Genomic DNA, 17284 nt, shown 5'->3' with positions numbered 1-17284 from the left:
ATTATTATTATCATCTTAGGTCATTTTACATGTTAATCTAAACAGTTTTTTATTTTTTCAAATATTCACATACAAAAAATAACTAATTTGTTAACAAAGAAATGGTGAAATACATTACATTCCCTACATTACTAGAAAATCTCATATTACTTTTACCAAACGTCCTATAAAAGTCAAATTCAATTAATGTGAAAAAACTATTATAATGTCTATAAAAAAAAATTGTATTAAAGATCAATGGAATCAAAGTGTCGTTTCATCTCCTTGTAGTGAGAACTTCAAACTTTGACATGTTAATAGCATTAGGGATGTTTGGAGTAATGTAACATTTTTAGGAATTTCCTATCACCTAAAAATGTGAAGAGAATGTAATTTATATAGAAGACTATAAAAATTAATTAAAAACAAAATTTGAAAATCTAAACATTCTCACAATAACATCACTGAATTTCAGAGACATAATAGTAACCAAATTCATTTACATGACATTTGGTTGGAAGGGAGGAATTAAGGAGAAAAAGAATAAGGTGGAATAAAGCAAGAAGGAAGGAATTACGAAGAAAAAGAATAAAGTGAGAATAAAATAAGAATTCAAATTACATTGTTTGGTAGGGAAGAATATAATTATTGGGGATGGAAAGGGAAGAAGTGATATAAAGACTAAAATGCTCTTGTGTAATAATAATTATAATTAAATCACAGTGACCCAATGGTTCAGCAGACAACACTACCGCTGCCGAGGTTCAAACTTTGGTCAATTCTCTCAAATACTGCCCACTGAACCATTGAATTACAATTAAGTGGAATTACAATTCTCTACAATGAAACATCAAAATTTATGATGTCAAAGAATTATGTTGTGATTTTTTTATTATTATTTTTTGGTGCGTCTGCCCCCTGCTCAAAGCAGGAATTATCTGACTCTTCTGAATTTGGCTCCGCATGAGGCCCCAACAACTCTTCAAGAGGATCCTCAAGGACTGTCGTACCATATCATATAGTCTGACCAAGGCTCACGAGGAAATCAGCACACCTATTACTTTCCCTCAATACATGTTGGAAGACCACCACCTCAAACCCCGAAGCAAGGAACTTGCAGTGGGAAACAAGCGTTATGCTGAAGTCCCTAGGGCCATAATAACTCTCACTCATTACTTTAATCACCGCTTCAGAGTCAAGCTCCACCACCACCTTTCGGAACCCCATTTCCCTACCAAGTCGTAGACCATCCCTTAGACCCCACAACTCCACAAGGAAGCTATCAGTAAGACAGTAGCATTAATATTGACAGCAAAACCCGTTATCTAAGACCCATTAAAGTCTCGGAATAAATTACCCACACTAGCTAAATTCGTCGTAGTTTTCCTTGTTCCATCTGTGTTGAGTTTAACCCACCCTTCTATAGGCAGGGTCCAACTGACCCACATAGCCCTACTACTTGCACTCTAGCTCTTTCTAATCAAGAGATCCCCCGCTTCCTTAACAAGAGTGACAACCAAATCAATCACCATTCTAGTGTTATTAAGGGTACCGTTAATGACTTTGTTGTTCCTTGTCTTTCACAAACCCCATAGAGAATAGGCAAATTTGATATTCCACATCGTACCATCTAGGACCCATTCACCATTGGAGCAATTGGTCTTTATCTAGGACGAAAAAACATGGGCCTATTAGTGCTGAAAAACACCAGACAAAGAGACCCCCTCCAGTAATCCCACGCTACTCCACAGCTCTAGAAGAGCTGGTCTAAGCTCTCTTCCCCTTCTCTATGCCTAGGGCAATTCACATCCTCTGTCAAATGTCTCTTGTGACGCTCCACATTAGTCAAGATATTCTCTTTGAACACTAGCCAAATGAACAACTTCACATTTTCCATGCAATTGAGCTTCCAAATCCAGGCGAAATCATCCTTCCCCTCCTGGTTACCTGTAATCACTTTCAAAGCATAACAAACCTAGAACTTATCTGAAGGTGATGATTGCCAACAAATCTTGTCCTCTGTCGCTGGATTCGCGAAGATTGGGATCACCCGAATTTCGTTAACAAGGTCATCCGGCAACATGTTATTGAACTTAGGAAAGTCCCAGCAACGACTATCCATAATGAAGTCACTAACTTTAATGGTCCTCAGGTCACTTGGAATCTCAATATCTTGATGTAACCCAAAAGGCTTAGGTCCGACCCACCAATCCGACTATAAATTCAAGGATCGCCCAACTCCAACTCTCCAACTAGCACCCAACTCCACCACGAACCTACCCTTGCAAATGCTCTTCCAACTCCAAGACGCGGAACTTGGGATTGGGGTCGTGAACAAGTCCCCATTTTCAACATATTTTTTTGGACATAACTTGAACCCAAAGCTTAGTCGGCTCCGTGATCATATGCCAAACCAATTTTGCTAGCAACGCAAGATTGAACTCTTCCGCCTTACGGAGCCCCATGCCACCCTGACTGCGATGTGAGAAACTTCATTCCAACCGACTAGATGTGCCTTTTTCTTGTCATCTTTGTCCCCCCAAAGGAAATCTCTGCAAATTTTATCAATTCCCTTGCAAATGTTCGAAAGCAAGGGGAAGGCTTGTATGGTATACACAGGCATGGAGGAGAGAACATATTGGACCAGAAGCCTTCTACCTGTATGACTAAGGGAATCAGCTTTCCATTATACTAAACAACCTGTTAAATGTTATCAAGTGTTAAATGTTAGCAGGGTTGGGACTAATAAGTAATAATCATTGGATTCGACTAATTGACAGGCTAGAATTTAATATTCCATCACAGAATTTGCAAATCCTCGTTGCAATGGTTGGCAAATGATTGCTTTGTTGTTTGTTAAAAAAAAATCACATTGTTTGTCCTTCAGTTATACCCGTAATATAAATTTAATCTCTGAGTTATATCATATATGCGTGACCATCTAACCCCTAAGTTATGCACAAAATAGTGATTTTAGCCCCTCGAGAACTATTTCTACCACCAATTTGTTGCTAAATAAAGTGACTGATTTGATCATTCAAGAACTAAAATCGTCACTTCATGCATAACTTATGGGTTAAAGATGGTTACACATAATCAAATCATATAACTGAAGGACTAAGTCTGTATCACTGTATCACAGGTATAACCGAAAGACAAAAATGTTAGTTTTCCCAAAAAAAAAAAAAAGAAATCAATATTAATGTCGAAATTAATGGTATGCTCGTGTCATGTGCGTCTACTCAGGCAAGTGGTAATGTGCGCATAAAGAAAAGCAAAAGCATAAATTCTTGATGATGCTGTCCGCCGATGCCAGATAATCGTCGTTGTCTTCTTCAATATTTTGAGCTGTATACTCATCACGCGCCTACTCACACGCTACAACATTACGGGTTGACTTAACTAGCATTCCAACTTCGGAATCCCCAAGAACACTCGAAAATAAAAGCAAACCGACCCACTTTATTTTTGTTTTTGGATTGAATTGCATTAGGGTTTTACAGAGATGGGGAGCTTGAAGAAGAACCAGAACAAAGGTTTCTTCGCCTCGATGACGTTGGGTTTGTCGATGTTCAGTAGCGCCATTCACAGATCCGTCAACGGGTAAGCTTCTCGTCGTCTCTTTCTTTCCATGCTTTGATTTGATCCGCCACTCGGTAAATAGATAGATATATGGAGCACTTTGTTCAGTTTTCACTTTTCAGTGCGCGATTTTTTGAGTAGCGAGCTACGGAGTGTCAGTTTTGTTTTGTTTGGCGTTCTTCATATTTCGAATGTGAGACTTTGCAGGCTAAGTGGTATCTTTCTCTTTCAATTTTCTGGTGTGAGTGCGTTGCACTACAATCCACCAAATTACACTTATAATTGAGTACGTGCAATGTTTTGAGTGGAAGATTTGTACTTTTGATTAAAAAAAAAAAAAAAAACTTGTTTGAGAGCTGTTTTGAGTAGAAGATTTGTACTTTTGATTATAAAAAAAACACTTGTTTGAGAGCTTTGGAATGCATTTTACTTTTTTCTGGATCAATTTTAGAAAGGTATTCAAATGTTTTGCATAGCCCTTTGTATCTTAGTCTTCAAGATTTTCATATTTTCCTTTGTTCAAAGATTGCTGGGAAATTTGAAAATTGATAATGAATGGGGCTGGATCTCAAAGGATGAATGGAGATTGACATAATTAGATCCCCCATTTTCCCAATGAATAAAGTTATTTTGTCAGTTATTTTACTGATTGGAGTAATAGTGAACTGCTATATTTCTAAATACTAGCTGTAGGGGAGAATGCTATCTTCTAATGGGCATCCAAAATTTTGTAAGTTTCTATTTTGCTGTGAACTAGCTTCTGAATTAATCTCATTGCTTAATGCAGCTTATTTGTTACTCTGGAGTTTTAGGCATGAAAATGTGTACCCAAATTCCCTCTTATAGGCACTGAGCAGTAGGGTGTTCTCATGATTGTTCTAGCTCTTGTTTTCTTTATCCTGCAATAGGTGAGCTACTTTTATTTTAACAGAGGCCTTTTCTCTTCCTGCTTTCAGATTGATTGGATATGAAGGATTGGAAGTTATAAATCCCGAAGGAGGTAAAGAAGATGCAGAGGAGGAAGTATTGAAAGGAAGATAGAAACAAGAGGTGAGTAATTGTTGAATCTTATTTTCTTTCGAATAGTAAGTTCTCTCCAGAAAATGCTCTTTCATGTTTTGAAAATTGTGTGGGCAATAATTGCACTCATGTGTGTGAATCCATTTGAAAACAGTTCATTGCCTGCACTCGTTGATGGAGAAAGTGAGTCTATAACACTATAACAGCATTTAGTGTCTGCAAACTTTGCTATATAATAAAATTAAAAGTTGGCAAATTGTTGTGACTTATTTTATGGAATAATCTGAAGACATCTTAAGATAATTTATCCTGGAGTCTTTCCTTATCTTCTAATTTATTTTTCTCCACACTGAAGACAATGCTGAAATAAGTGTGGGGAATGGATTACTACTTCAAATTGTTTATTTCTCTTTTGGTTATAATAATAATAATTTGAAAACTTTTAGAAAAATTTAAAATTTTATGTACTTTTCAAATGTCAAAAAATATTTTACTTATAAAAATAAGTATGAGCTTGAGCTTTTACCCAGTGAGTCTTTTAAATAGCATATGATGAATATAATGCGAGTTTTTGTTAGCTCTTAGTGAGTATATTACATTTGACTAGCTATTTTATTTGGTTATGAACATTTTCTCGTGGGATCGATCCTTGCTTTTGCACACTTTGTGCTACTACACGATTCTTGTCTTTACTACTTCAACATCTAATTAGGCTTGGGTTGAATAATTATAATTTATACCTTATTACCTTACACTATATGCGTCTTTAAGTTTCTAAGCACTTGCTTGTCTACCAAGTGGAGCACTAAATTCTGAACTGATTTTAAGACAGTAAAGTTGCTAAGAATTCTTATAACAGTATAATCAAAAGCCTTTCATGTGTATTTTTCTTCATAATATCAATGGACATGCTTTCTCTTTTCTTCTAGATTTGTGTATGGACAGTTTCTGCTATTCATTTGAGCACTCAGTACAAACTTGGTGAATATTTTGGTTTCTTTTTAGTTTTACCAAGACTTTATATTATGTTAGTTCTTTAAAAAACAATTTTACATATTATGTAAACTAACAGAATAATTGGTTTCTCTAAAGGAACGAGATAGTTACTGGAGGATGATGCAGAAGTACATTGGAGCTGATGTCACATCAATGGTGACACTCCCTGTCCTGATATTTGAACCAATGACAATGCTTCAGAAAATGGCAGAGGTTTCTGCTCTCTTATTTGCTTGTTGATTTAGTTAACACAACATAATGGTCCGTGGACAAGCAAAATTAAGTACTAATTTTGATATCCTTGTGGCAGTTAATGGAATACTCCCACCTTTTAGACAGGGCAGATGAATGTGACGATCCTTATATGCGCATGGTGTATGCAAGTGAGTGGAACTTGTAAATTTCACATTGGTCATATTTTTTTTTTTTTGTTTCTTTGAGAGATTTTAAAATTGCTTTTAATATAAATTGTAGCATCTTGGGCAATATCTGTCTACTATGCCTTCCAACGTACTTGGAAGCCTTTTAATCCAATTCTTGGCGAGACTTATGAAATGGTCAATCATGGTGGAGTTACATTTATTTCGGAACAGGTAGGTCCAGTTTGTCAGACTTTCTACTTTTTACATCGCATCATCTATATTTTGTCCATTGTACTGTTTTTGTTCTTTTGCATACTAATTTGATACTGTTTACTAATGCTGATGCTTCACATATCTCGTATGGGTTATTAGAGAGCTATGTAAAAATTGATTTCTATGCTGTTTACTAATGCTGAAGCTTCACATTTCACAGGTTAGTCATCATCCACCAATGAGTGCAGGGCATGCTGAAAATGAGCATTTTGCATATGATGTGACATCAAAATTGAAGACCAAATTTTTAGGGAACTCCCTTGATATCTATCCTGTTGGAAGGTTAGCCAGAAATATATTCTTTTCCCCTTCCCTACCTTGAGGTTCAAGCTTTAACTGTGATTTAATATCTTCTTCAACATTAAAAATATTCGGGAATAGTTATCTAATAGGATATAAGGCTGTTATAATTTATGTTAGGAATTTGCGTGTCTGATAAGGCTGAAATAATCTTCTTTGTGCATTTCAAGTTAGCAATAACCATAAATCTTTTATTGACTTTTAGACTAATTTAATATCTCCTATAACTAGAAAAACTCAAGATAAAATACTATAGAGGATGTGAAGCTAACCGGAACCTACGTGGCCCCAAAATGAAATAATCTTCTGTGTGTTTCTTTTGGATGCAGAACACATGTGACTCTCAAAAGAGACGGTGTTGTGTTGGATTTGGTTCCACCACTCACAAAGGTCAACAATTTGATTTTTGGTCGAACTTGGGTGGATTCCCCTGGTGAAATGATCATGACCAATCTGAATACTAGGGACAAAGCTGTGCTCTATTTTCAACCTTGTGGTTGGTTTGGGTATGTTGGTTTCCTACACTAGTTCAATTCCTTCTGAATTTATGGTTTAACAAATCTTCTTAAGTAGCTAGAATATATTTGGAGCTTGTATGATTGCTTGACCAAAATTATTTGGGGGTTCAGGGCTGGACGGTATGAAGTTGATGGATATGTTTATAATGTAGCCGAGGAACCAAAAATACTGATGACTGGAAAATGGAATGAATCAATGTCTTATCAACCATGTGATCTAGAAGGCGAGCCTTTGCCTGGCACAGAATTGAAAGAGGTTAATTCTTCCTTCCCTTTTCCATTGTATTTTTTGGGATTTGCAAGATCTGCCAAGATTTTTAATATTATAATGTGCATGTATGGCTAAGCTTGTTGTTATATTTTAAACATTAGCTTTTTACATGTTGGCAAAGATTATTTTTAAAATAGGTTTGTGGATTCTACAACTTTTAGATTCTTACAATAATATTTTGCAAGTAACTAGGATATACAGTCCATAATCATCATAATCTATAATCTTAAGCTTTTCCAGTTAGGAATATGTATATAGCTACATAGGTACTGGTGTATAATTTGGTTAGGCAAATTGGAACTAAAGGCAACTGTAACACCCCGTGTTACGGCCCCTAAAACCAATTAATCACTTAATCAATTACCCAAAAGAAAGGACTAAATTCCAATAATTAATTAAGAAAAGGCCCACCATAGTCCATGGGCCCTTATCCCTAAACCCAATCCCCTAGTTCTAGAAGGAATAGAACTAACCCTGATTAGGGACTCTTAGGTATATAAATAGGGGGCATAGGAGGCACCTAGAACCCACACCACAATAATCTCCCACCACACAAGAAGTTCCAAGAATCCCCCTAGGAGAAATCAAGAAAGAAGGAATCTTAAAGAAAGACCCTTCATAGCCAAGGAAATTAATTAAGGCTAAGAGGTAACCCATGTCTCAACAAAACCTATTTTCCTTGCTATAATTATATCCTTTGGCCTCCTCTCTATACTTGTGTCTTGATGGGTCGTTTATGATATTGATGATATGATCTTTGATGAGTGTGAGATGATTTTATGTGTGATCTTGATGATCTTGACGATGATAAGAGGTTCTTGATGATTATGTGATGTTCTTGATGAATCTTGATGTTTTGATGATTAAAAGAAGAACTATGATTTTATTGATTTGAATATGATTAGAGCCCTAGGTTAAAATTGGGAATTTCGTATTGTGTTATTCTTGATATAATTGGATGGGATTTCGCATGTTCGGGCGTTGATTATGTTTAGAAGTCATGATAGGATATATGCTATGTGATTCTTGCTTTTGATCCATTAATTGTATACGTGGTGTCATCAATTGCGTTTAAAAGTGTCTAAGCATGGTTTCGGGTTCCACAACGGATCCCGGGACGTTTATTTTGGTAAAAAGTCAGTGGGGGGTAGGTGGGGGTAGGGGGACCCGCCACCTACCCGCTGCCCGAAAAGGGCGTCGCCGGCATCGGGCAGGCGACTGCCCGCCGGGCACCCGCTGCCCGGAGACTGGTCGCTGGCGGGCAGCCGGCGGGTGGCCTTCCACCCACCGACTACCCGCTGGAAATTGTCCACATCGGGACTTCGGCTTCCCCGTTTGATGTTTCCCCGACCCTCGTGGTGTCCCAACGGACCCCGTTTATCGTGCCTAAAGTCTAGTTTGATGTTTCGGGTACCATTCGTAGGATAAACGAGTCTTATATATGTATATATGTCGCATGCTAGTGAAATTGGTATGCCGTTGGCCTAGGTGAAAGAAGTATGAACCCCTTAGGATTATTCCTAGTATGTGGATGACCACGCATAGGTTTCATTATACGTTTTCTCCCATTTCCCAATGTGTTAATATGGGTTGCATGAGCTTGCTATGTGTTATGTGTGCATGATACCCCAATTTGGTTGCGATTAAATTGGTTATTCCTGAGCTGCGGTTCTGAAGCTGGCTGCGGTCAGAATTACATTCTTGGGCTGCGGTCCACCGTTTGGTTGCGATCAAACGTTTTACATGAGCTGCGGTTCATATTCCTGGCTGCGGTCAGATGACTACTCTTGGGCTGCGGTCCACTGTTTGGTTGCGATCAAACATTATGATTAGCTGCGGTTCGTCGGTCGGTTGCGCTCGACCCCTTCGTATTGCGATACGAGGCAGGGTGCTGCGGGGCCGTGTCAGAGCTATATGCGCTGACCCTCATGTATGGGCATGCGATTGGTCCTGTGGCACCACCAAAGTGTGCTTGTGTGTGATGGGATACGAATTGGAATGATGATATGAATGAGATGAAGTGAATTTGTGACCATAGGATATATGCTAGTATCTTTATATGCTTGATTATAACTGTTGAATGTGCTTATCCCTATCTGTCGAGTCTATTCTTGGTTTTAAAACTAGTGTCTCTTAAGTATATATCTTCCTGTTTCAAAATGGTTTTCGTATATATATATATATATATATATATATATATATATATATATATATATATATATATATATATATATATATATATATATATATATATATATATATATATATATATATATATATATATATATATATATATATATAATGTATTTCAACGCGTTGGAGTGGGTTACCAGCATCTCTCGCTGAACAGATATATTTGGCTTTCAGGCACAGAGGAGTAGACACTGGAGCGCGCTAGAGATTTGGAGCGTAGAGTAGATAGTCTCCCTTTCGGCCTGCGTGCCATGCTTATGTATTCACATTATTGAGGATATTAGTTAGTTAGCCTGTGAGCCTGAGTTCTCTAGCTCAGGCATGGCATAGCACCCCGTACTCTACTACGTTATGTTTTGGGATTTAATGAGAGTTTACCTTTATTATATAAGTTTCAAAAGTTTTAAAATTTCGGGGTGTTAGAGTTGGTATCAGAGCCTAAGTTTGACCCTAGGATAAGACCTCGAAGATCGGACTTTAAGACATTAGGCTTGAACTCTAGGTATTTAAGTACATAGGACTTAGGAGACTTAAGGCGCGTGGTGAGATTGTGAGTATACCCACCATCACATATCCCCCCTCACTCTTGTTTAAATTAAAAGAACCTCCCCTCCGCTTATCGCACCAAGGTAAGGGTACGAAACTCTAACTCAACATTACTATAAACATTGACCCAGTAAAACAGCGGCATGGCACCAAACAAAAGACAATCAAGGACTCCGGAACCCGCCACACACGACCCCCTGACTCAAACCCTACAGCAACTAACACAAGTCGCCCAGACACTAAGCGACGTAGCTCTCCGCAACCACAGACCCCCTCCGTCAAACACGAATTCGGAAGTCGCCCGACAAGTTTCAAATCATCAACCACCCACGTTCTCAGGGGAAGAAGATCCCGTAATCCTTGAAGAATGGATCCGGACCTTCGACAAGATTCTAGGATTGGTAGAATGCCCAGAGGAACGTCGTGTAGAGATAGCCTCATTCTATTTCGGACACGAGGCAGACCTTTGGTGGATCCACGAGGGGCCCACTTACAGACACGAACCATGGTTCGACTGGGAAAACATCAAAACACGACTACGCGAACGATTCTATCCAACACACGTAAAAGCATCCATGCACGAAGAGTTCCTCCACTTGAAACAAGGAACGACCACCGTCATGGAATACCATAAACGATTCCTCGAACTAGCACGCTTCGCACCAGAACTAGTTCCCACTGAGGCAACCAAAATAGAAAGGTTTGTATCGGGTCTCAACTTCGAAGCCCGAAAAGCACTAGTAGTAAGCAGACCCCGGACCCTCAACGAGGCTTACTCTAGTGCCGCAAATCTCTATCGGATCCAATTACTGCAATGTGGGGTTCAGGAACAAATTCAAAAAAGGAACACAGGATGTGGAGCACCACCTATAAAGAGAACGAGAAACGACGCCAACACAAGGCCAAGCCATCCAGTTGGCCAGAGGCCACCCCTAGGAAACAACGAAACCAACGCAAGGAGCTTCCCTTGCCCAAAATGCAACAAAAACCATAGAGGCAAAGATTGCATGGGCAACCCCTGGCGATGCTTCAACTACGGGGAAGAAGGGCACAAGGCCTTCCAATGCACTCAACCCCAGAAATCACGCCCCACAACCACGGGCCAACACGGGGACACGAATCATCAAGGAAACTACGGTGCCCCCGAAAAGGTGTTCATCATAAGCCGCACCCAGGCCAAAATCGAGAACGAAAGCAACCTCGAGGAAGGAGACATGGCTCCAGGGGACGAGGACCACGCAAACCCACCAGAAGAAAACCAAGGAGATGAGTTCTGCTTAGGATAACTGGCAAAACCCTTGTAACCACCCTCGTAGTAGAATCACTTGCATAGATTAGCTATTTCGGAATTATTATAAATAAAGAACTAAATCAAAATTAATTTTAGCATAAGGGAAAAAGACTAGATTATGCACAAAAGGGGACAAAAACCAAGTCTTCTACTACTAGAAGACGAAAGAAGGAAAAAGACAAGGGTCACATAATGGAGAAGACTAAATGTCACAAATGGGAATTGAACCCTAAACCTCCCACTTGAAAACCCAAGTCCCCAACCACTAAGCCATGAGTATTTCTTAAAACCTCAAGGGAACACTCCCTTCTTAAACCCCTACAAATCCCTAAAACCCACAAAAATCTCCAAATAAAAAACCCTTCTTCTTCTTCCACATTCCCCCACCCTCTCTCTCTCCCTTCCTCTCCCTCTCACCTCCCCGCCGACCCAACGACACCCCAGCAACCACCACTGCCCGTCGCCGTCACCAGCCGAGTCGCCGCCGGCCACCCAGGCGACGCACCACCGTACACCAACGTCGCCACCCGGAGGCAACCCGCGACGCCACCACCATCCGTCACCCACCCGGACACACCCCGCTGCCACACGCCTCACCACTGCCCGGTTCCGCCCAAAGCTACGCCACCACGCCGAGCCGTCGCCGGGACCAGACCGCGCCGCCGCCCGCTCGCCGTCGAGAAAGCAACGCCACCGGGAGCTCGCCGGAACCCTCACCGGAAGTTCATCGGAGAACACTACCCACCCAAAAATGCCGAAAAAGCCCCTCGGAACCCGCACCCCGGAATGGAGCAGCGCCGACTACACCGTGATTGGAGGTAAAGCTCTCGAACCCGACCAATTCTCTCCGGAGTTGGTCGACATGCTTAACTTCCAAGGGCTCTTAGATACGTACCTCACCATAAAGGGGGATACATACCCCGAATTGGTGAAAGAGTTCTATCGTCACTTGGTGGCCGTCAAGCGAGGTGATAAATTGGAGATCACCGCCAAGGTCCGAGGCAAGGAATACTTTCCGAAGGCCGCTTGGCCAAGCTCTTAAAACTGACCATCACGGGTGTGTCAAACTACGACCGAAAGGGGTGGATCGGCACCCAAAACCTGGGGTACAAGGACTACCTCGGGTACCTACTCGGAAAGGAGGAAGGGTTCACCCCGGCCACACGACCAAATAGGAAGTGGCTAACTGCGGAGCAAAAGATATTGGTTATGATTGTAACTGACAGCCTTTTGCCCACCAATAATAAAAGCAAGGACGTGGGGAGTTTAGAGTGCACTTTCGCCTATCTCTTGAAACACAAAATCAAGTTCAACCTACCGGCCCTCATGTTGAAACACATGGAATTTTGCAAAACTAGCAACCGACATAGCCTACCCTACGGGATGATCCTAAGTTGGATCATGGAGAAAAAGGGGGTGGATCTGAGCCACACTGAGATCAAGACCGCAAACGGCATGGTTTTTAATACCCAGAACCTCCGTCGCAATGATATCTACTACACCGAAGGGGGACAGTACTTCACCCTCGAAGAGATTTGCTTGAAACCCGATGAGGAGCGAAGAGAATTTGTTGACCAATTGGACATCTCCAACAAAAAGCTTAAACGAGCAATGCAAGATTGTGGGAGACTAGAAGGAAGTGAGGAACAGGAAAAGGACAGCGAGCCTAACCCACCGGCACCCGCATGAACAGGAGGAAACCCAAGGGGACAAAATGAAGAATCTGTCAATGAGCACATCCTAGCACAGCTCACTCGGCAAAACCAAATCATGGACGAAGGGTTCTCGTCCTTAGTCCACGCGACACGCACTTTAGATCAAAGGGTGGCAGCAATCGAGACCATCCTGGGCACTCGCGGGGCATCCAATTCCGGAGTAGGAAACCAAGGTAGACCCGAACTCTCCAATCACCACGTCACCAGAAATCCAGTCTACCCCAGCAAGGACAACACGTGGGGCCACGTTCCTAACTAGGAGACCAAAATACAGGGTGTCCAGGGGTGAAAGAGTGGATTAACACACATGCTTTGGGGACGAAGCCTCTTGTAAGGGGGGGAGAGTGTAACACCCTGCGTTACGGCCCCTAAAACCAATTAATCACTTAATCAATTACCCAAAAGAAAGGACTAAATTCCAATAATTAATTAAGAAAAGGCCCACCATAGTCCATTGGCCCTTATCCCTAAACCCAATCCCCTAGTTCTAGAAGGAATAAAATTAACCCTGATTAGGGACTCTTAGGTATATAAATAGGGGGCATAGGAGGCACCTAGAACCCACACCACAATAATCTCTCACCACACAAGAAGTTCCAAGAATCACCCTAGGAGAAATCAAGAAAGAAGGAATCTTAAAGAAAGACCCTTCATAGCCAAGGAAATTAATTAAGGCTAAGAGGTAACCCATGTCTCAACAAAACCTATTTTCCTTGCTATAATTATATCCTTTGGCCTCCTCTCTATACTTGTGTCTTGATGGGTCGTTTATGATATTGATGATATGATCTTGATGAGTGTGAGATGATTTTATGTGTGATCTTGATGATCTTGACGATGATAAGAGGTTCTTGATGATTATGTGATGTTCTTGATGAATCTTGATGTTTTGATGATTAAAAGAAGAATTATGATTTTATTGATTTGAATATGATTAGAGCCCTAGGTTAAAATTGGGAATTTCGTATTGTGTTATTCTTGATATAATTGGATGGGATTTCGCATGTTCGGGCGTTGATTATGTTTAGAAGTCATGATAGGATATGTGCTATGTGATTCTTGCTTTTGATCCATTAATTGTATACGTGGTGTCATCAATTGCGTTTAAAAGTGTCTAAGCATGGTTTCGGGTTCCACAACGGATCCCGGGACGTTTATTTTAGTAAAAAGTCAGTGGGGGGTAGGAGGGAGTAGGGGGACCCGCCACCTACCCGCTGCCCGAAAAGGGCGTCGCCGGCATCGGGCAGGCGACTGCCCGCCGGGCACCCGCTGCCCGGAGACTGGTCGCTGGCGGGCAGCCGACGGGTGGCCTTCCACCCACCGGCTACCCGTTGGAAATTGTCCACATCGGGACTTCGGCTTCCCCGTTTGATGTTTCCCCGACCCTCGTGGTGTCCCAACGGACCCCGTTTATTGTGCCTAAAGTCTAGTTTGATGTTTCGGGTACCATTCGTAGGATAAACGAGTCTTATATATGTCGCATGCTAGTGGAATTGTATCCCGTTGGCCTAGGTGAAAGAAGTATGAACCCCTTAGGATTATTCCTAGTATGTGGATGACCACGCATAGGTTTCATTATACGTTTTCTCCCCTTTCCCAATGTGTTAATATGGGTTGCATGAGCTTGCTATGTGTTATGTGTGCATGATACCCCAATTTGTTGCGATCAAATTGGTTATTCCTGAGCTGCGGTTCAGAAGCTGGCTGCGGTCAGAATTACACTCCTGGGTTGCGGTCCACTGTTTGGTTGCGATCAAACATTTTACATGAGCTGCGGTTCATATTCCTAGCTGCGGTCAGATGACTACTCTTGGGCTGCGGTCCACTGTTTGGTTGCGATCAAACATTATGATGAGCTGCGGTTCATCGGTCGGTTGCGATCGACCCCTTCGTATTGCGATACGTGGCAGGGTGCTGCGGGGCCGTGTCAGAGCTATATGCGCTGACCCTCATGTATGGGCATGCGATTGGTCCTGTGGCGCCACCAAAGTGTGCTTGTGTGTGATGGGATACGAATTGGAATGATGATATGAATGAGATTAAGTGAATCTGTGACCATAGGATATATGCTTGATTATAACTGTTGAATGTGTTTATCCCTATCTTTCGAGTCTATTCTTGGTTTTAAAACTAGTGTCTCTTAAGTATATATCTTCCTGCTTCAAAATGGTTTTCGTATATCTATATATATATATATATATATATATATATATATATATATATATATATATATATATATATATATATATATATATATATATATATATATATATATATATATATATATATATATATATATATATATATATATATATATATATATATATATATATATATATATATATAATGTATTTCAACGCGTTGGAGTGGGTTACCAACATCTCTCGCTGAACAGATATATTTGGCTTTCAGTCACAGAGGAGTAGACACTGGAGCGCGCTAGAGATTTGGTACGTAAGTAGATAGTCTCCCTTTCGGCCTGGGTGTCATGCTTATGTATTCACATTATTGAGGATATTAGTTAGTTAGCCTGTGCGCCTGAGTTCTCTAGCTCAGGCGTGGCATAGCACCCCGTACTCTACTAGGTTATGTTTTGGGATTTAATGAGAGTTTACCTTTATTATATAAGTTTCAAAAGTTTTAAAATTTCGGGGTGTTACAGCAACTTATAGGCATATAACTATTTTCTAGCCTTCAAGACTCTGGAGTGGACTTCTTAGATTTCGTTTTATTAGAGCTCCTAGTTAGTATTGTGATTTTTGTAGCATGATTGCAGATTGCTTTATTGTAAGATTTCATGGACTATGCAGGACCTGGTCTTTATATCTTTTCAGACTATATCTTTCGATTTTTTTTCATACAGGTTTGGCGGCTTGCTACTGCCCCAGAAAAGGACAAATTCCAGTATACACACTTCTTCTACCAAGTGCCATATATACCCTTTGGGCACTTGTTAATGTTCATTTAATGTGTCTTTTAACACTTTTTCGGAGGAATGGAAGAAACTACATAAGTCGTAGTAGGGCCATACTTATATTGTATTATATCTAATAATGTTATATAATTGATCCAATTTTGATATTGGCAAGGATGCTATGGAAATTGGGAAAGAAAATGCAGTAAACTTAGCAAAGAAACGGGAATTCTGAGGAGTTGAGAAGAAGTAGACTAGGGTTGAAGGGAAGAAGAAGAAGAAGAGAAGAGAGAACGAAATTTGTAGGATAATACTACGCATAATCTCCCCATACATCCCCTAGGGGGTTACATACTAGCCAAAACAAATCCCTACTCCTTAGGATCCATAGCTGTACTACAGCTATAAGAAAATCGGAAAAAAAAAATGCTAAATACGGAAAATGGCGTCGTCTGATGAAGTCCCCAACTGTCCTCAACGGTTGACTCCAAACGACGTCGCTGGATTATTGTCTCAATGACTCATAACAACCCGACATTCATACGACGACGTTTTGATCCAACTACTTCCTTCTGATTTCTAGTTTAGGCTTCCTCTTTCCTACTTCTATTTCCTTTCTTTCACCCTTCCAACTTCACCATTAATGGCTTTCACCTGGGCTGTTACAACACCCCACCTTCAGGGGATCCTTGTCCCTAAGGATCAAATGAGGGAAACTGACTCTAGATGTGGTAGTAGTCTTCCCAAGTTGCCTCTTCACTTGGTAGGTTAGCCCATTGCACCAAGATTTGAGTCACTGCCATGTTATTCCTTTTGACCAACCTCTTGCCTAACACAGCTGAAGGTTCTGCCAAAATTTGTCCCTCTTGCCCCACCCAATCTGAGCAGTCTAATGTCCCTGACAAAGGACTCCTGCTGGATTTGCCAACTGAGGTTCTGTCAGACTGAATCACACACCACTTTCTCTCCATTGGCTATTGTCACCACTAGAGGTTTAGCTTTCTCAGGTACTTTTCTTAACTGATCCAACAGTTTGGGATCCAAGAAACTATGTGTACGTACTCCCACTGTCAACCAAGATGACTACTGATTGCCTTTGAATAGTGCCCAACAGTTTGATGTTGTTTAATCCTTCCCCTCCTATTATAGCACAAAGGGAAACCTCAGCCTCTTCAGTTCCTGATCTACCCTCTTCCTGTTCTAATAAGTCAGGCAACTCAGTTTCTTCTTGGCCTTCTATAATACTGAAGGTAGGCCTATTGCACTTGTGCCTTGGCTGCCATGGATCAAAACACTTGAAACACCTCCCCTGCTCCCTCAGTTG

At 40.8% G+C, this 17284-nt stretch overlaps 1 pseudogene; it reads left to right on the top strand.

The window, feature by feature from the left end:
* Positions 1-3205: 3205 nt before the first annotated feature.
* LOC109156232 lies at positions 3206-16059 on the top strand (annotated as a pseudogene).
* The last annotated feature ends 1225 nt before the right edge of the window (positions 16060-17284 follow it).

Source organism: Ipomoea nil, unplaced genomic scaffold (assembly GCF_001879475.1).
Source record: "Ipomoea nil cultivar Tokyo-kokei standard unplaced genomic scaffold, Asagao_1.1 scaffold2705, whole genome shotgun sequence".
Taxonomy (NCBI): Eukaryota; Viridiplantae; Streptophyta; class Magnoliopsida; order Solanales; family Convolvulaceae; genus Ipomoea; species Ipomoea nil.
Note: the sequence above shows the minus strand (reverse complement) of the source record. Positions and strands in the feature narration are given on the sequence as shown.